Below are 20,826 nucleotides of genomic sequence, written 5' to 3'. Positions count from 1 at the left end.
CGTGAATGCCGGCCTAAACAATTCGGGTCATAAGGCGATTTAGTGTCGTCCCTTGTCCTAAATGACCAGCCATTGGATTAGAATGTGCCGTCTGAAAAAGCATTTCCCAGCGGCTCCTAGGAAATAATAACTTTGTTGTATCTTCTTTTGTCTGAGCGTCTTGGGTCACTCAATACAACCTATCTTTAATTATTGCAAAATATGGATTTTTGGCTGCCCAGGATGGAGAGGCTGACCGTCGATGGTCCTGACCCGTTCAAACACGTTTCAGCATCTCATCCTGAGCCTGCTCCAGAGGGAAATCATCGTGCTCCGAGAGAATAATTCTCTAGATTTGGCTCCGTTCCCCTGAGGCAGTACTCAGTGGTTCAGTCTCTCCCACCTGCATACTCACATTCCCCTCCAGTGAGGCATCTGTACATAAAACCCACAATAATTCTTTAAACGCTGGCCAATTCGTCCCCAAAATTAACGGATGCCGGAGGTGCAGATTAACTGCCACCTCAACAATATGCTTTTGTCAGATAAATAGCAGGAGGCATTTTGTGTTTTGTGGAAGGACTTTTTGTATCTGCTGAGAAGATTTGTATCAACCTGTGGTCCCGGTTGGGATTATGCCACATTGAATACTTCTACGAGGTTCATGATTTGATTGTTGCTGTGGACTCCCTTTGACAGGAAGTAAATATGTTTGATGACTGTCATCTACAATTATTGGGTTTCGTTTACCATCAAACCTTCACATCCGTTGATTCTTTGAAGACAATCAAGACTTGCATCTTACCTTAACCAATATACAGAACTCTCTCTCTCTCTCTCTCTCTCTCTCTATATATATATACACACACCGTATTTTCCGGACTATGTCACACTTTTTTTCATAGTTTGGCTGGTCCTGCGACTTACAGTCAGGTGCAACTTATTTATCAAAATTAATTTGACATGAACCAAGAGAAAACATTACCATCTCCAGCCGCCAGAGGGCGCTCTATGCTGCTCAGTTCTCCTGTAGTCTACACTGAACACATAGAGCGCCCTCTCACGGCTGGAGACGGTAATGTTTTCTCTTGGTTCTAAATAAATGCAACTTATAGTCCACCGCGACTTATATATGTTTTTTTGCTCATCATGACGTATTTTTGGACTGATGCGACTTATACTCCGGTGCGACTTACAGTCCAAAAAATACGGTGTGTGTGTGTATATATGTGTATGTGTGTGTATATATATATATATATATATATATATATATATATATATATATATATATGTATATGTATATGTATATATTATATTATATATTATATATACACACACCGTATTTTCCGGACTATGTCACACTTTTTTATATATATATGTATATATATATAATATCTTTGTGTGCAGTGTGTTTTTGCAATACGGTTTGAATGTTGTTTATTTGTTATGATTCTATTTGGGGTGTTTATATAAAGTACACAAAAGGAATATTATATTGCTGTTTTTTTCATTCGTTTAAAACATGTTGATGCCTATGACCCTTCCTACTAATAGATTATTTATTAGCATTTACTGAGAGGAGCATGTGTTGGTTATAACTAGGGATGCACCGAAATTTCGGCCACCGAAAATTTTCGGCCGATAGACTTTTATCGCCGAAACAACACGGCCGAAATGTTGTGATGACGCAAACAGAAAGCGCGACCTGCACGTGCACCTGCATAAGGCAGACAACGAGCTCCACGCGACATTCACTTAAAAACAGAACATTCTTTCTCTTTTTATTCCTTTATTCGCAGCACTAAAACGTCTCCTAAGAAATAAATTAAGACGGATCACGAAGTAAAAACAAAGAAAAGTACAGTCTTATAGAGTCTCTTAGCACACGTCTCACTGAGATCTTTTCGGATCCTCTGCACTTCATCGCGAATGTGCTTGATCCGCGTTATAAAGACCATTACTTAGATGCGGAAATAAGGCAACACGCACTAGAAATGATCCAGGCCGCGCTGTATGCGGAGAACCCGCGTGGAGACGGAGAAGCGCCAAGCGCAGGAGACAGATCAGAGCGCAGAAAAGACTCGTCTCTGCACCAGATGAGGGGCATGCACCATCGTTGTCTGATATGTTCAGTGGAATTCTGCAAGAAAGTGCCTCAAATAATAATAATACGTTGGCTATTTTGTTCTTAGGCTACTATATATATACACACACACACACACACACACACACACACACACACACACAAACATACATACATAATATCAGATTGTAGCCGTATTTATGCTAGATTTCTGCTTTAATTTGATAAAAATGTTTATTTATGCCCTGGCCCTATTTAAATACACTAGAGTTGTTCCGATTCCGATACTAGTATCGGAAATATCTCCGATACCACAACAAATTCTGGCATCGGCATCGGCGAGTACATGAACCCATATACCGATCCGATACCATTTTCTTAAAAAAGACCTAGTTATGACCGCAAGCTTTGCCTAACCGCTGCACGGTTCTTCTTCGCTGCTCAAAATGCATTGAAAACACAGGAAGTTGTGCTGTGTTGCCACAAGCAACCCCTGTTTAGAGCAGCGAAGAAGAAATGAAAACGCGTTAGCAGCCCTTATCTATATATGACTGGATCACTCATCACATTCTAAACTGCCAAAAGACAGTGAAGCCGCTTCTATATTATAGATCAGTGGTTAGCAGTATGTCTCTGTAGTACCGGTAGTTACAGACTCTCGAGTATATTCAGTACCGGCAGCTGCGTTCAGTCGCTTCCGTGTAAGTCAAAGCGCAGGGCTCCAGACAGTAGCCGAATATATACTAGTGTCTGTGAATATTAAACTGCAAAATACTATTTAAATATTACTCCCGCAAAATCTACATCTCTGTGGGTGACTGGCACAGATGCGCGAGAGCTCGCTGTTTTGTAGTCTCTGCTGTGTGTCATGAGGACACGAACGCATAAACCGTCACTTCATGAGAATTTACCGTTTCATTTGAGAATACTGTCATATCATAAACACAGACACTCAAAGATCTTCATGGCAGCCCATTAAAATAAATGTTTGGTTTACATGAGTAAATTGACAATATATAAAGCTACTGTTGTAGCCTACAGTAATAATAATACGTCTCTATAATAATAATAATTATGCCTAGATGGTTGCTTGTTTTTTACTTGTTTTGTTGTAAAGAGATTATCTGATTAATAGATCTTTTTTTTATATTCCTGGACTTATTTGTTGCAGTTTTTTTATACAGTTATATTGTAAAACTTAAATACCTTTTTTAGTTTGCGGTGTTAGATTTTTGGCTGCATATGCATATGCAAGTTCTTTTTTGCATATGAAAATAAATAATACTGTCAAATTCATGTTAGATAATAAAAATACTGTAATAAATACAGTAGTTCACCATGTATTTGTTCATGTTTTATTGAGGGATCTGTCTGAAGCACACCATAAAAAGAATTCTAGCAATTTACACAGGGCTAGTAGTATATACAGCTGTATATACAGATACACACCCAGGTATCGGATCAGTACTCGGTATCGGCCGATACCCTGAGCCCAGGTATCGGAATCGGTATCGGGAAGAGAAAAAGGGTATCGGAACATCTCTAAAATACACTCTCTCAAATATTTCTCAAATGTCAGGCAGATGACAAGCTCAACTGCTCAACAGCTAGATGGTTATCTGTCTGAAGTCCCCATCCCCAGAAGTGATAACAGTCTTGCCAACTGGAGAAGTAATGCACTTTCTAGTCCTACAGAGAAACATTTCAAATGCACTTCACCTAAATGCACTTTGTTTTTATGAGAGAACTGTTCATTTTAAAACCTTTCTGCAGGCCAGTAGGCCTGTTCATTATTATTAAATATACACATAAGTGGGATACATTTTTAGTTTGAATTTTATTTTATACTGTGCATTGTTGCAATGTGCTTAATAAATATTTGCAAATCATTTTTAATTGTGTATTTTTATGTTTTTTTTTTTAAATAAGTTATGTAATTGTAATTATCTTTGAAACTTTAATATTAATTTATGCAATTGCAATGTCTTAATTTTAGTAAAGTTAGTACACGGTCATAGCAATAAATGCAATGGTACTAATAATTGGCATAATTTCTTTCGGTGTTTCGGTTTCGGTTTTCGGCCTTGGTTTTCTCTTTTTCGGTTTTCGGTTTCGGCCAAGAATTTTCATTTCGGTGCATCCCTAATGTTGGTGTGTGCTACGCACGCTTCCAGTGCCTCCCTATGGACGCCTGTGTTTGTTTTTTCTCCTCATGCAAGCAGCAAAAAAGCACTACAGCGATTTGTTTGGTCAGACAGTTCATATATAATATTCACATTAATCTGGGATTAAACGTGGAGTTATGTTCTGTATGCTAAATATGAGGGTATCTGCACAGCACCTATAACTGCGCTTTGTGTCTGCTGATTGCTGATCGAGATTTACATGCTTGGCTCACCGACCCTGTACACTCATTCATTTCATTCACGAACGAGATGTATAAGTTCATTCAACTCGTTCACGGATGAGAAGATCTCTCGATCTCGTTCAGTGAAGGGCGGATTCGTTCACTACATTCAACAAATCACATGCTCCTTCACATCTTGAGTAACTCTTTGACAGGATGAAACGGTTCACAGAGCTGTTCACGAGCTGTGCATGTGCTGCTAATAGCGTCGAGCTCGCGCTGCTGTGGAGGGAGGAGCTTCAGTGAACGAGAAATACGATGAGTCTAGTAGCAACGTATCTTCTGTGATGTCCCCGATGCACGGGTCGGGGTGGGTAAAGAAATATTACTTTATTTGCGGGCTGGGGCGGGCCAAATAATTTCATAAAAGTGGGTCCCGTGGTTTGGAAAAAAACCCGACCTGCGCATCACTAGGCTGCATGTGCGAACACAAGTGATACTGTGGCCATCGGTCCACGACTGGTAGAAGAAGATGACGCTCACTAAAGATGAGGCTCACTAAAGCTCACTGGCTGACTTTTCTCCTCTGAAAGAAAATGTTGCACAACTGACAGAATAAGTTACAGTATCTGAGATATTGCTGCTAAATTTTTTTTTTTTGAATGCCATTGCTTAAATTGATATTATTTATCTTTTGACATTTAATCTTCTGACTTCAGAAACATTGTTTAATATAATCGCTGTTCATATTTTTATTCAAAGTTCAGAATCAAGATAAATTTATTACTCCTATGTTTCTTATGATAACTGAGATAATGCTGCTAAATTTATTCTGTCTTTACCTTGAATGTCATTGCTCTATTTTATTTTTTATATTTTGATATTTCATATTTTGTTCAAATGTTTAATATATCTGCTGTTCATATGTTCATTTATTACTGTGTTATATGTTTAGAGTGTTGTCCCGGTTTTAAAATAAAGCACAGCAATGATATTTGAGTGTATTTTCCCTTTTCAGGAAAAGTATCGAAAAAGTATCGAAATCGCAATTCTTGAGTAGGTATCGGTATCGAAACAATAATTTTGGTATCGTGACAACACTAATATCAACTTCTGATCCAGTTACATATGCAAATTACCATGCTTTCACACAAAGGTTCGTAGAAACTCTCCAGTATTTCCAGCCTCCCACTTGGAATTTCAACCTTTCCCATAGGACAAGCCCATCCTGAGTGGCGTAAATCTTCTCAGACTTTAAAAGGCTCACACACAGTTCCGCCCAGATTATTTTTCTTCTGCCAAGTCTTCTCTGTCCGTGTGGAGAGTCTGAGCTGGTATGGGCATGCCTCTGTGGGCCCCAACAATAGCTCAGACAGTCTGTGGTTTGGTTAGATTGTGAGGATGTGAGCTAGAACACTTCTAAGGAAACCCTAAGTTTGTGCCAAACATTCTGCCTTGACTTTCCATTCACCAAAGATCCTTGGACTCAAAACGGTTCTTTCTCATCACCTAACTTCAACCTAACTTTAACTTTATTAATCCCCAAAGGGAAATTTAGATGTCACAGCAGCACAACCATACAATGAATACATTAAAACAACTTTAAAACAACATTAACAAACAACATAAAAACTTGTTCTCCAGTATCAAGTTGCAAAAGCAATGTAATTATATACAAAAACATAAATCCTAAAATGCATGTCATCTTAAATAACACTGATTATACAACCTAATTGCCGTTGTGAAAAAAGACTTCCTATAACGCTCCCTGTGACAGCGTGGATGGATCAATCTTAAGATGTGGGTACTCATAAAGTCACCAACTATTTCATTTAAAGGATAACAATCATGATTCATCATCGAATAGAGTTTCCCAATCATTCTATCCTGCATTATCACCTCAAAGGTGGGTAACACACTCCCTACGACAGAACATGCCTTCTTTATTAGTTTATTTAACTTATTTTTCTCCTTTTCTAGCAGTCCCCCTCCCCAACTTGTGACAGAGTACAATATCACAGATGAGACCACAGAATCATAGAAGGTCTTAAGTAGTACATGACTTACACCAAAGGACCTCAGTCGCCTTAACAAATGAATACGACTTTGACCTTTCTTATAAACATGCATCGTGTTGTCAGACCAATTGAGCTTATTATTCAAATATACACCCAAATACTTGTACGTTTTTACAATCTTAACTTCTGACTCTCTTATTTTTACTGGTACCACTTGCTGAGGAAAACTACTAAAATAAACTACAACTTCCTTTGTCTTACTTGCATTTAGCCTAAGACCATTTTTCTCACACCAGTCCACAAAACTCTTTAGTAGCTCCCTATATTTACTCTCATCATGGTCCGTTATACAGCCAACAATTGCTGAGTCGTCAGAAAATTTCTGAAGGTGACAATATTTTAGAATTGTACTGAAAATCTGATGTATAAAAAGTGAACAAAAATGGAGCTAAAACCTCCTCACATACTGTGGTCTATTTGAAAGATAGTCAATTATCCAATTTACCATACCATGATGTACTCCAGCATTCTCCATCTTACTTTGCAATAGTGAGGGCTGAATAGTATTAAATGCACTAGAGAAGTCAAAGAAAGTAATCCTGACAGTACTGTTCGGGGTCTCTAAATGACTTAAAGATTTATGCAAGAGGTATATAAGTGCATCGTCAACCCCAACACCAGTTTTATAAGCAAACTGAAGTTTATCCACAGCACCACACAATACTGACTTTAAGTAATGTAGTACTAATCTCTCAAACACCTTCATTAACTGTGACATTAAAGATATTGGTCTATAATGTGAGAACTCCTTGGGATTTATTAACTTGGGTACAGGTACTATGCATGATGTCTTCCATAAAACAGGTAATTTCTCCAAGCGCAGACTCAAATTAAAAATATAATGTAACACCCTACAAATCTGATCAGCACAGACTTTAAGGACTCTTGGATTAATGCCATCCGGCATCCACATGACACACTATTATAAAGATGTCGTTTATTAAAGAGGAGAGTGAAGACAACAATACTCCAGAAAGTGAAGTGTTCAGCATCAAACATGAAGATACTGAGGAACAAACAGGTTTGTGTCTTTCTCAAAGCTGAACTCATTTGATTCTTATTCACAGTACAGCTCGACAGGAATTAATGATGTTTCTTAATGATGTCATATGATTTTCCTAATTATGGCTTTTGACCTGAAGTGTAGGCTAAAGGGATAGTTTAAAATTAAATTAAATTTATAGTTAGTTTTGGGGATAGTTTACCCCAAAATGAAAAATATCGCCTTAATTTACTCATCCTCAAGTAAATTAAGATGAGTAAATGTGTATATGCGGTCCTATGTGTATATGAATTTCTTCTTTCAGATGAACACAATCAGAATATTTTAAAATATATCCTGTTTGTTTCTAGTTTTATAGTGTCACTGAACAGGGGGTGAGATTTTGAGGAATATTAACATTTGACTTACGTATCAGGAGATTAAGCCGCAAAACGCGTATACGCGTTAATCGACTCCAGAGGGTTAATTACTCAACCTCATGTAATTTCAAACCCGCAAGACCTTTGTTCATCTTAGGAACACAAATTATTTCCAAAACAATTTTAGTGACAATGGAATCTGAATATTTTAGATTTAATCTGGAGCTCTCTGACCCTGCATAGGAGGCAACACAACTGAAATGTTCCCAAGTCCAGAAACCTAGTGAGTACAGAAGTGAAAATTAAATTGAGCGGAAGTACAAAGACTGACATAGTCTCACCCTGGTGCCATTTTGGAGAATATCTCGCCAAACGGAAACAGCCTATTGGTGTGACGCAGTTGAGATGTAGTTCAACATGGCACCAGGGTTAGTATTTTTCTTCCATTCACTACAATTATAAAGCTTGAAGGTGCAGGGTATTTTTTTTAACAACTATCATTGTGTTCGTCTGTTCTGCGAGCAGCTAAAATATTTTTCTTGTTTTGAAATCTTAATTTTCTTCAACCAGGTACTTTTCTTAATTTTCATTCATTTCTTGACCCTCCTCTTTCAGCACCTTCAGGTCTAAGGTGTATAGAAACAAATACAAGGGAGTTCACCTCAAAATGAGAGCTCAGAAGACAGGAACTAGAGGTATATCCTGCAAACATTGTGGAGAATTTTTACTCAAAACTAAACCCTTAAAAGACACATGGGAATTCACACTATTGGGAGTAAGTTTGTAGTAGAACAGAAGATTCCGGGACTTTCTCTGAGAGCCAGGTCTCGGTGAAAATCAGAGCACATTTTCTTATTTCCCACTTGTGATGTAAGCTTTGCTGTGAGCTCGTCCAGTTTGTTTTCCAGAGATTGCACATTAGCTAACAACAGGCTGGGTAGCGGTGGTCGGCTAGTGCAAACTTTTAGCTTAGCATGAAGCCCTCCCCTCTTGCCTCGCTTGCGTTGCCATCTCCGGAGTGCTCTCCTCGGGTCAGCTACCTTGCTCTAGCTTGGTGCTGCGGGGCCTTCCTGGGGGTGGTGGCATTGACTTTGGGAGCGACTAATGTGTTGTAGCTCCGGAGGTATAAAAACATTAAATTCAAGATGGTTGGCTGAATTGGCGATGTACAGCAATTCCTGTCTGTTGTACATTAGTAGTGCACTGCATTTGTGCACAGCAGATAAAACCGAAAACAAGCAAAAAAGACAGAAAACCCAGCTCTCTATTCCAATTGGTCTCTGGAACTGCCAGTCTGCTGTTTACAAAGCAAATTTTTTGCCACAGCCCTCGCACGATTGGGAAGGGGGGGACTGTGCTGGAGGTGCTGGTCTCCCTATCTCACCTGACAACACTTTAGCTACTCCACTGCACACCTCAGGCCCCTTCCTCAACAATTCTTACGTCACACTAACTCCGGACACAGGTCACCTTTCGGCGTAACCTACGCTCAATTTTCTCCCTCTCGCCTATCCTCTATGGTTTCATCTTCAGTTCCTTCCCTTTCTCAGTTTGTAGCACTGAACACAAACAGTGCTGCTCCACTCTAACATCTTGCTTAGACAACTTTTGCCCACTTTCATCCAGACCAGCAGGCACAACCCCCTCTGCCCCTTGGCTGTCTGATGTTCTCCGTGAAGACATCTAAACTCAGGGCTGCAGAGTGGAAATAGTGCAAATCCAAACACTCTACCAACCTTAGTGTGTATCAGTCACTCCACTCTTCTCTGCAAATGTCTCCACTGCTAAAAACAACATACTACCACAACATAATCACTCACCTCCTTCAGACCATTTCTTCTTCAGTCATACCTTCACTTACTTACATTATCAACACCTCTATTCACACGGGTACATTTCCCACAGCATTTAAGTAAACTAGGGCAAGCCCACTGCTTAAAAACCTCTTTCTAAATCAAGTACTTTCTAAATCGAAAACTACAGACCCATATCCCTTCCATTCATTGCAAAGACACTTGAGCCAGTTGTGTTCAACTCTCCATGTTTCTTGCACAGAACAACCTCCTGGATAGCAACCAATCTGGCTTCAAAAGTGGCCAGTCAACTGAGACTGCCCTGCTCTCGTTTACCGAAGCCCTGAGACTGGCAAGAGCAGCTTCCAAATCCTCAGTACTCCTCTTGCTGGATCTTTCTTCTGCTTTTGACACAGTTAACCAGCAAGGAAGAGTTCAGATTAAAGGGAAGTCGTGGCCTAGTGGTAAGAGTTTTACTCCTAACCCTAGGGTTGAGGGTTCGAGTCTCGGACCTTGAGCAAGGCACTGAACCCCCAACTGCTCCCCGGGTGCAGCAGCATAAATGGCTGCCCACTGCTCCGGGTGTGTGTTCATGGTGTGAATCAATAATTTCATCACAGCTGCTCTATAATGCTGGTTCGATCAACCAGAACTCCTTTCAGGACAGCCAGAAACCTAAGTGTTTTGATTGGTGATCAGTTAAGCTTCACAGACCACATTGCTACAACGACCTGGTCCTGTAGATTTGCCTTTTACAATATTAGAAAGATTAGACCCTTCCTGTCAGAGCAAGCTGCAAAACTTCTTGTCCAAGCTCTCTCCAGACTAGACTATTGTCTCTCTCCAGACAGACTAGGCCTCTTGGCGGGCCTTCATGCACGTACTATCAAGAAAGCTCACGTTACACTTCTCTTCATCAGATTTGCACTGGATGCTAAAAGCCACTCACATCAAATTCAAGGTGTTGATGTTTGCCTACAAGATGACCACTGGAGTTGCAATAATATACATAAACTCACTAGTTCAAACGTATGCACCGCACAGAAGCTTGCATTCTGCAAGTGAATGACGCATTGTGGTGCCATACGAAAAGAGGCACAAAATATATTCTCCAGGGTATATATATCTCTAACCCAGGATAAAACCTGCTCCGGAGCAGGGTAGCCTTGTATCATAACTTACCATGGTGACTAAACCTGTTCAAAACCCCAGCCCATCTTCTTAAGTCTGAAAAGTAAGAGTTTGCTCAAGCTAAATGTGAAACTTACCTGTGTAAAAATGGAAACCGGCTTCATGTTACAGGCCACAAGATTTTTATTTGTCACATACAAAATTATATATAGCATATATAACCAGCAGTGAAATGTGAGTCAGGTCCGCTCCATGGACAGTGCAATTATTAAAGAAAACAACACAGATGAAAATATACATAAATATAGCTATGTAAGAATTAAATAAAAGTAAATAATAAAAATATAAGAATAAAATATAAAAAAGATGTATACTGTAGAATTAAATATAGAACGCAAAATAATGTGCATGAATGTAAACTGTAGTCTTAAATATTAAGATACACAGGAATGTACAAGAAGCAAATGTGCAAACAGGGTGACACTGTCAGTGTGTCTATGTGAGGTAGTGAATAAAGTGAAAAAGATAAAGTGAACATTAAGTGGAGGCATGAGGATGTTAAGAAGCTGGTTTTGAGTTTAGGACTCTGATGGCCTGGGGGAAGAAACTCCTCCTGAGTCTCTCGGTTTTTGCCATCAGGCTACGGTAGCACTTACCAGATGGCAGCAAAGTGAAAATATGATTACTGGGGTGGGTGGAGTCTTTGATGATTTTAACAGCTCTACTTCTGCAGAGTTTGAGGTAGATGTCCTGCAGAGAGGGGAGAGCAGACCCGGAGATGCGCTCAGCTAAGCGCACAACTCTCTGCAGGGCTTTGCAGTCTTGACTGGAGCTGTTCCCATACCACACTGAGATACACTGAGTCAATACGCTTTCTATAGCCCCAGAATAGAACGTTTTCAGGATTGGTGGTGAGACCCTGAATTTCCTCAGCTGTCGCAGATGGTACAGTCTTTGCCTGGCTTTATTAACCTGTGTTTGAATGTGAGTAGTCCAAGTGAGGTCCTCCGAGATGTTTACACCAAGGTACTTGAAGCTGCTCACCTTCTCCACAGGAGTCCCGCTGATCATAAGAGGAGTGTAGGGCTGATCCTGTCTCTTCCTGAAGTCCACAATCAACTCTTTAGTTTTACTCACATTCAGAGAGAGACAGTTGTCCTGGCACCATGATGTTAATTTCTCTACTTCATCCAAGTATGTGGTCTCATTATTGTTGTGAATGAGGCCCAGAACCACAGTATCATCAGCAAATTTAATGGATAATGGATGTGGAGCTGTGCGAGGACACGCAGTCATGTGTGTAGAGAGAGTAGAGCAGGGGACTCAGGACACAGCCCTGTGGGGCTCCTATGTTCAGGGTGATGGAGCTGGAGGTGTACTGGCCTAGTTTCACCACTTGAGGTCTGCCGGTGAGGAAATCAAAAATCCAGTTGTAGAGTGAAGAATTCAGGCCAAGGTCTATGATTTTAGAAGCTAGCATTATGGGGACTATAGTATTAAAAGCTGAGCTATAGTCAATAAATAGCAGCCTTACATAGTTCCTGTTATTGCTGTCAATGTGTGTGAGAGAAGAGTGCAGGATGTGAGAGATGGCATCATCAGTGGATCTGTTTGGGCGATAGGCAAACTGAAGAGGGTCCAAAGTATCCGGTATGGAGGAGCAGATTAGGTTTTTAGCCAGTCCCTCAAAGACCTTGATAAAAACCTCATAACTTTCACTTGTTCACGTAAAAAGTGTGAAAAAAAGTCATGATGTGCCGTTTTTACATTTCCTAGTTAATCTCTGTGCCACAACCCATATAGCATATATTTTAAATATTTGTTCAGTTTGCACGTCGACGACATTGTGACGCCCAGGTCTGTGGTGATGTGTGTTGCAGTAGTGCCATCACATCTGGTTACTGCAAGCTGTTATAAAATATATTCTGGCATGTTTTTTTAGGCATTTTTTGAGGAGAAAAAGGTTACATATGTGACTTCAAAAACCAGATGCATTTTGTATGGTTTAATTTGTAATGTGGAAAAATGCTCTCTCTTTTCAATTCAATTAAAGTTTATTTTTATATCGCTTTTTATGATTCAAATCATTGCAAAGCAACTTTACAGAAAATTAAGTTTCTACAATATTTAGTAGTAGCTTATAAGTGTTGACTGTCAGTTTATTTGCATATGACAGGAATTTTCTTTCTGAGAGCATATGCCCTGGTCCTGTTTTTACAATTAGATATCTGTGTGATCAGAGAAAACACATTAATTGACCAGGTACCAGGGCAGCTGTGGCCTAATGGGTAGAGAGCTGAACTTGTTACCTGAAGGTCGCTGGTTCGAGTCTTAGTGCTGGCAGGAATTGTAGGTGGGTTAGTGAATGAACAGTGTTCTCTTCCAACCTCAATACCCATGACTGAAGTGCCCTTGAGCAAGGCACTGAACCCCCAATTGCTGGATATATAGCTGCCCACTGCTCCAAATGTGTTCAAGGTATGTTCATTTCTCACTGCTGTGAGTGTGCACTTGGATGGGTTAAATGCAGAGCACTAATTCAGAGTATGGGCTACCGTACTTGGCAAATGTCATGACTTTCACTTACACATGAACGGAGTATCCACATGCATCACAGTCATTTTGATGTGTGGAAAGTTAACAGGGACCCTTGTCTGCATTGATAGCCTAGGGCAGGGTTCTCCAAACTCAGTCCTGGAGTGCCACTGTCCTTCAGAGTTTAGCTCCAAAACCAGTTAAACACCCCTGACCAGCTAATCAAGGTCTAACTAGCCAGGAGTTTTGGGGCTGCTTGGAACTAAACTCTGCAGGACAGTGGCCCTCCGGTTCTGAGTTTGGAGACCACTGGACTAGTGATTATCACATTGACATATAGTGCTGCTGTCCCTCTGGTGACCCGGGTTCGAATCCTGACTCGCAGTCCAATCTAGTTTCCCTCACTTCTCTGCTGTCCTGCCCAAAAACAAGGAGTCTGTGTACTAGGTCCTGTGTCAGAAATGTGGAATATTTATATAATATATATTATTTATATATTTTTAACGCAACCATTGTAGCACTTTTTACAATACAGATTGTCAAAGCAACTTTAGCAGCTGTGTGATGACATGAAAAGATTGTTTTGGGTGGTCTATTTACACACGTGCTCTTGTGTATTAGATATTTACCTGTAGTTGTTAAAGACAACAGGAATACATAGAACATGTGAATAAGCATTTATGTGAATGCAGTGTTGAATGAGGCATTTATATAGCACTTTGTGTATTGCTGTTCACCCAAAGAACTTTACAACCATATCAGGATCTCTTTTCAACCATCACCAGTGTGCAGTATCCACTTGGACATACACCAGCTTCAGGTGGAGAGGAGAGAGATTCAATCAATCAATCACCTTTATTTATATAATGCTTTAAACAAAATACATTGCGTCAAAGCACTGAACAACATTCATTTGGAAAACAGTGTCTCAATAATGCAAAATGATAGTTAAAGGCAGTTCATCATTTAATTCAGTTATGTCATCTCTGTTCAGTTTAAATAGTGTCTGTTTTTATTTGCAATCAAGTCAATGATATCGCTGTAGATGAAGTGACCCCAACTAAGCAAGCCAGAGGCGACAGCGGCAAGGAACCGAAACTCCATCGGTGACAGAATGGAGAAAAAAACCTTGGGAGAAACCAGGCTCAGTTGGGGGCCAGTTCTCCTCTGACCAGACGAAACCAGTAGTTCAATTCCAGGCTGCAGCAAAGTCAGATTGTGCAGAAGAATCATCTGTTTCCTGTGGTCTTGTCCTGGTGGTCCTCTGAGACAAGGTCTTTACAGGGGATCTGTATCTGGGCTCTAGTTGTCCTGGTCTCCGCTGTCTTTCTGGGCAGTAGAGGTCCTTTCTAGGTGCTGATCCACCATCTGGTCTGGATACGTACTGGATCCGGGTGACTGCAGTGGCCCTCTGATCTGGATACAGACTGGATCTGGTGGCCACGGTGACCTCGGAACAAGAGAGAAACAGACAAATATTAGCGTAGATGCCATTCTTCTAATGATGTAGAAAGTACGGTGTTATGTGAAGTGTTTCTGGTTCAGGTTTACCTAATTAATGCAGCCTAAAAATCCTTTAATGGATTTGGATATTAAAAGCATATTAGTATGTTATGTGTATGCCAGGTTAAAGAGATGGGTCTTTAATCTAGATTTAAACTGCAAGGGTGTGTCTGCCTCCCGAACAATGTTAGGTAGGTTATTCCAGAGTTTAGGCGCCAAATAGGAAAAGGATCTGCCGCCCGCAGTTGATTTTGATATTCTAGGTATTATCAAATTGCCTGAGTTTTGAGAACGTAGCGGACGTAGAAGAGTATAATGTAAAAGGAGCTCATTCAAATACTGAGGTGCTAAACCATTCAGGGCTTTATAAGTAATAAGCAATATTTTAAAATCTATACGATGTTTGATAGGGAGCCAGTGCAGTGTGGACAGGACCGGGCTAATATGGTCATACTTCCTGGTTCTAGTAAGAACTCTTGCTGCTGCATTTTGGACTAGCTGTAGTTTGTTTACCAAGCGTGCAGAACAACCACCCAATAAAGCATTAAAATAGTCTAACCTTGAAGTCATAAATGCATGGATTAACATTTCTGCATTTGACATTGAGAGCATAGGCCGTAATTTAGATATATTTTTGAGATGGAAAAATGCAGTTTTACAAATGCTAGAAACGTGGCTATCTAAGGAAAGATTGCGATCAAGTAGCACACCTAGGTTCCTAACTGATGACGAAGAATTGACAGAGCAACCATCAAGTCTTAGACAGTCTTCTAGGTTATTACAAGCAGAGTTTTTAGGCCCTATGATTAACACCTTTTTTCTGAATTTAACAGTAAGAAATAACTCGTCATCCAATTTTTTATATCGACTATGCACTCCATTAGTTTTTCAAATTGGTGTATTTCACCGGGCTGCGAGGAAATATAGAGCTGCGTATCATCAGCATAACAGTGAAAGCTAACACCATGTTTCCTGATGATACCTCCCAAAGGTAGCATATAAAGCGTGAAGAGTAGCGGCCCTAGTACTGAGCCTTGAGGTACTCCATACTGCACTTGTGATTGATATGATACATCTTCATTCACTGCTACGAACTGATGGCGGTCATATAAGTACGATTTAAACCATGCTAATGCACTTCCACTGATGCCAACAAAGTGTTCAAGTCTATGCAAAAGAATGCTGTGGTCAGTTGTGTCAAACGCAGCACTAAGATCCAATAAAACTAATAGAGAGATACACCAACGATCAGATGATAAGAGCAGATCATTTGTAACTCTAAGGAGAGCAGTCTCAGTACTATGATACGGTCTAAATCCTGACTGGAAATCCTCACATATACCATTTTTCTCTAAGAAGGAATATAATTGTGAGGATACCACCTTTTCTAGTATCTTGGACAGAAAAGGGAGATTCGAGATTGGTCTATAATTAACAAGTTCTCTGGGGTCAAGTTGTGTTTTTTTTTATGAGAGGCTTAATAACAGCCAGTTTGAAGGTTTTGCAGACATATCCTAATGACAATGAGGAATTAATAATAGTCAGAAGAGGACCTATGACTTCTGGAAGCACCTCCTTTAAGAGCTTAGATGGTATAGGGTCTAACATACATGTTGTTGGTTTAGATGATTTAACAAGTTTATACAATTCTTCCTCTCCTATAGTAGAGAGTGAGTGGAACTGTTCCTCAGGGGGTCTATAGTGCACTGTCTGATGTGATACTGTAGCTGACGGCTGAATGGTTGCAATTTTATCTCTAATAGTATCGATTTTAGAAGTAAAGTAGTTCATAAAGTCATTACTGTTGTGGTGTTGGGAAATGTCAACACTTGTTGAGGCTTTATTTTTCGTTAATTTAGCCACTGTATTGAATAAATACCTGGGGTTATGTTTGTTTTCTTCTAAAAGAGAAGAAAAGTAATCAGATCTAGCAGTTTTTAATGCTTTTCTGTAGGATATGCTACTTGGGGAAGTCGTGGCCTAATGGTTAGAGAGTCAGACTCCCAATTGAAGGGTTGTGGGTTCTAGTCTCTGGCTGGATGGAATTGTGGGTGGGGGGAGTGCGTGTACAGTTCTCTCTCCACCTTCAATACCACGACTTAGGTGCCCTTGAGCAAGGCATCGAACCCCCAACTGCTCCCCGGGCGCCGCAGCATAAATGGTTGCCCACTGCTCTGGGTGTGTGCTCACAGTGTGTGTGTGTGTGTTCACTGCTCTGTGTGTGTGCATTTCGGATGGGTTAAATGCAGAGCACAAATTCTGAGTATGGGTCACCATACTTGGCTGAATGTCACTTCACTTTCTTTCTTTTCTTTCCCGCCAAGCAATACGAAATACCTCTAGTTTTGTTTTCCTCCAGCTGCGCTCCATTTTTCGGGCTGCTCTCTTTAGGGTGCGAGTATGCTCATTATACCATGGTGTCAAACTGTTTTCCTTAACCTTCCTTAAGCGTAAAGGAGCGACTGTATTTAAAGTGCTAGAAAAGAGAGAGTCCATAGTTTCTGTTACATCATCAAGTTGTTCTGAGGTTTTGGATATGCTAAGGAATTTGTATACATCAGGAAGATAACTTAAAAAGCACTCTTTTGTGGTAGAAGTGATGGTTCTATCATACTTGTAACAAGAAGTAGAATTTACAATTTTGTCTATATGAAGTTTTCACAGAACTAAATAATGATCTGAGATATCATCACTTGGCTGAATAATTTCAACACTATCAACATCAATTCCATGGGACAGTATTAAATCTAGAGTATGCTTTCGACAATGAGTAGGTCCTGAAACATGTTGTCTAACACCAATAGAGTTCAGAATGTCTATAAATGCTGATCCCAATGCATCTTTTTCATTATCGACATGGATATTAAAATCACCAACTATTAAAACTTTATCTGCAGCCAGAACTAACTCGGATGTAAAATCACCAAACTCTTTAATAAAGTCTGTATGGTGCCCTGGTGGCCTGTATACAGTAGCCAGTACAAACATAACAGGGGATTTATCATTAACATTGGTTTCTCTGGATAATGTTATATGAAGCACCATTACTTCAAACGAGTTATACTTGAAGCCTGCCCTCTGAGAAATCCTGAAAAAGTTATTATAAATTGAAGCAACACCTCCCCCTTTGCCTTTTAGACGCGGCTCATGTTTATAACAATAATCTTGGGGGGTGGACTCATTTAAAATAATGTAATCATCAGGTTTTAGCCAGGTTTCTGTCAAACAGAGCACATCTATATTATGATCAGTTATCATATTATTTACAAAAAGTGTTTTCGTAGAAATGGATCTGATATTCAATAAGCCAATCTTTATCATTTGTTTATCCATATTGCATTTGTTTTTTATTTGTTGAAACTCAGTTAAATTGTTACTCTTAAATTGATTTTGACAATTTTTGTATTTTCTAGTTCGGGGAACAGACACAGTCTCTATAGTGTGATATCTAGGTGAAAGAGTCTCTATTTTCTGAGAATTAGCTGACCTCTGTGACGGGAGGCAGCTAGCAGACGGTCGGTTTAGCCAGTCTGTCTGCTTCCTGACCTGGGCCCCAGTTAGTCAAGTATAAACACTAAGACTATTTGCCATATTTCTAGACAGAAGAGTGGCGCCACCCCAGAAGGGATGAAGACCATCTCTTTTAAACAGGTCAGGTCTGCCCCAAAAGCTCGTCCAATTGTCTATGAAACCTATGTTATTCTGTGGGCACCACTTAGACATCCAGCCATTGAGTGATGACAATCTGCTATGCATCTCATCACCACGGTAAGCAGGGAGGGGACCAGAGCATATTACAGTGTCTGACATCGTGCTTGCAAGTTCACACACCTCTTTAAAGTTATTTTTAGTGATCTCCGACTGGCGAAGTCGAACATCATTAGCGCCAGCATGAATAACAATCTTACTGTATTTACGTTTAGCATTAGCCAGCACTTTTAAATTTGCCAAGATGTCAGGCGCTCTGGCTCCCGGTAAACATTTGACTATGGTGGCTGGTGTCTCTATATTCACGTTCCGTACAATAGAATCACCAATAACTAGAGCACTTTCATCAGGTTTCTCAGTGGGTGCATCACTGAGTGGGGAGAACCTGTTTAATGTTTTGATCGGAACAGAAGAGCGGTGTTTTGACCCACGACTACGCTGCCTCACCGTCACCCAGTTGCCCTGCTGCAGGGGCTCTGCTGGAACCGGACAATGTACAGGAATCCCTGAGCTAGACGCATCCAAAGCTGTATCTAGAGCCCTTACATTCTTACTGTCCTCAATTAAAGTTTGGATGCGTGTCTCTAATTCTGAAATCTTCTCTGTCAGCCTAACTATTTCCCTGCATTTATCACATGTGAATCCTTCATCAGCGACAGAGATAGATAAACTGTACATGTGGCAAGAGGTGCAAATAACAATAGCAGGAGAAGCCATTACTCACCGTGCTTGATGAAATATTCTTACTGCGGTTGTTTGATGAACTTGTGAAAAACTGCAGCGTGAGAGAGGAGAGGAGAAAAGAAAACGCTAATGACAAGCTAACGAGTGCTAACGCTTTGCAGGTGTACTGCAGTCACGGAAGAGTGAACGATCAAAGTTAATCTGATAAGATTGATCGGTAATATCAGAAATATGGTGTGAATTAAGTTATATTTTACAACTTAAAAAACAAACAAACAGACAGTGATAGTAAGAAAGATTATAGAGAAAAAAATAAAATAAAAACAGCTACACGGAGCTATGATTAGCTACAGAAGGCCAACAGGAAGTAGAGAAAACACTGTCCAACAGCGACACCAACAGGACCAGAAAATCATAAAAGACTCTAAATGATAGAGCCAATTCAATGGTTGGGGATTATTAGGAGGCCACTATACTGGGGCATAAGGATCCACACAGACCACAGGGTGAGCACCCCCTGATGGCCTCACTAACACCTCTTCTAACAGCAACCTAGTTTTTCCAGGAGGTTTCCCATCCAGGTACTGACCAGCTCAACCCTGCTAAGCGTCAGCGGGTGACCAGTCTTAGGCTGCAGGGTGATATGGCTGTGGCATTACTGCATTCAATGTTACTGTATGAGACTTTTAAATTGATGTGCTCTACACTCATACTTTTACATTACATTATGTTATTCATTTAGCTGACGCTTTTATCCAAAGCAGCTTACAATTGCTATATACAGTACACACCAAAAGTTTGGACACACCTTCTCATTCAAAGAGTTTTCTTTAGAGTGTAGATTCACACTGAAGTCATCAAACTATGAATTAACACATGTGGAATTATCTATGGAATTATATACATAATAAAAAAGTGTGAAACAACTGAAAATATGTCATATTGTAGGTTCTTCAAAGTAGTCACCTTATGCTTTGATTACTGCTTTGCACACTCTTGGCATTCTCTTGATGAGCTTCAAGAGGTAGTCACCTGAAATGGTCTTCCAACAGTCTTGAAGGAGTTCCCCGAGAGATGCTTAGCACTTGTTGGCCCTTTTGCCTTCTGTCTGCGGTCCAGCTCACCCCTAAACCATCTCGATTGGGTTCAGGTCCGGTGACTGTGGAGGCCAGGTCATCTGGAGCAGCACCCCATCACTCTCCTTCTTGATCAAATAGCCCTTGATGTCTTCAGTGTGACTCTACAACTTTCATAGTCATGAAAATAAAGAAAACTCTTTGTATGAGAAGGTGTGTCCAAACTTTTGGTCTGTACTGTATGTCAGAGGTCGCACGCCTCTGGAGCAACTAGAGGTTAAGTGTCTTGCTCAGGGACACATTGGTGTTTCACAGTGTATTCGAACCCGGGTCTCTCACACCTAAGGCATGTGTCTTATCCATCACCCACCCCACCCCTTGTGTCTACACTCTTTTAATATAGTGATATAATAACTGCAGTGCCTTTAACTACAGTCACGACTGAGGTGCCCTTGAGCAAGGCACTGAACCCCCAACTGCTCCCCGGGCGCCGCAGCATAAATGATGAACACTGCTCCGGGTGTGTGCTCACAGTGTGTGTGTGTGT

General features: G+C 40.4%; 1 protein-coding gene across 2 annotated transcripts in view; it reads left to right on the top strand.

The window, feature by feature from the left end:
- Positions 1–20,826, top strand: part of LOC113067371 (zinc finger protein 239-like) — a 42,147-nt gene that overhangs the window by 18,698 nt on the left and 2,623 nt on the right. The gene's annotated exons all lie outside the window — the stretch shown is intronic.

The sequence above is a fragment of the Carassius auratus genome, linkage group LG28B (genome assembly GCF_003368295.1).
Source record: "Carassius auratus strain Wakin linkage group LG28B, ASM336829v1, whole genome shotgun sequence".
Classification (NCBI taxonomy): Eukaryota; Metazoa; Chordata; class Actinopteri; order Cypriniformes; family Cyprinidae; genus Carassius; species Carassius auratus.
The sequence above is the reverse complement of the archived record's forward strand: the minus strand, read 5'-3'. Positions and strand labels throughout refer to the sequence as shown.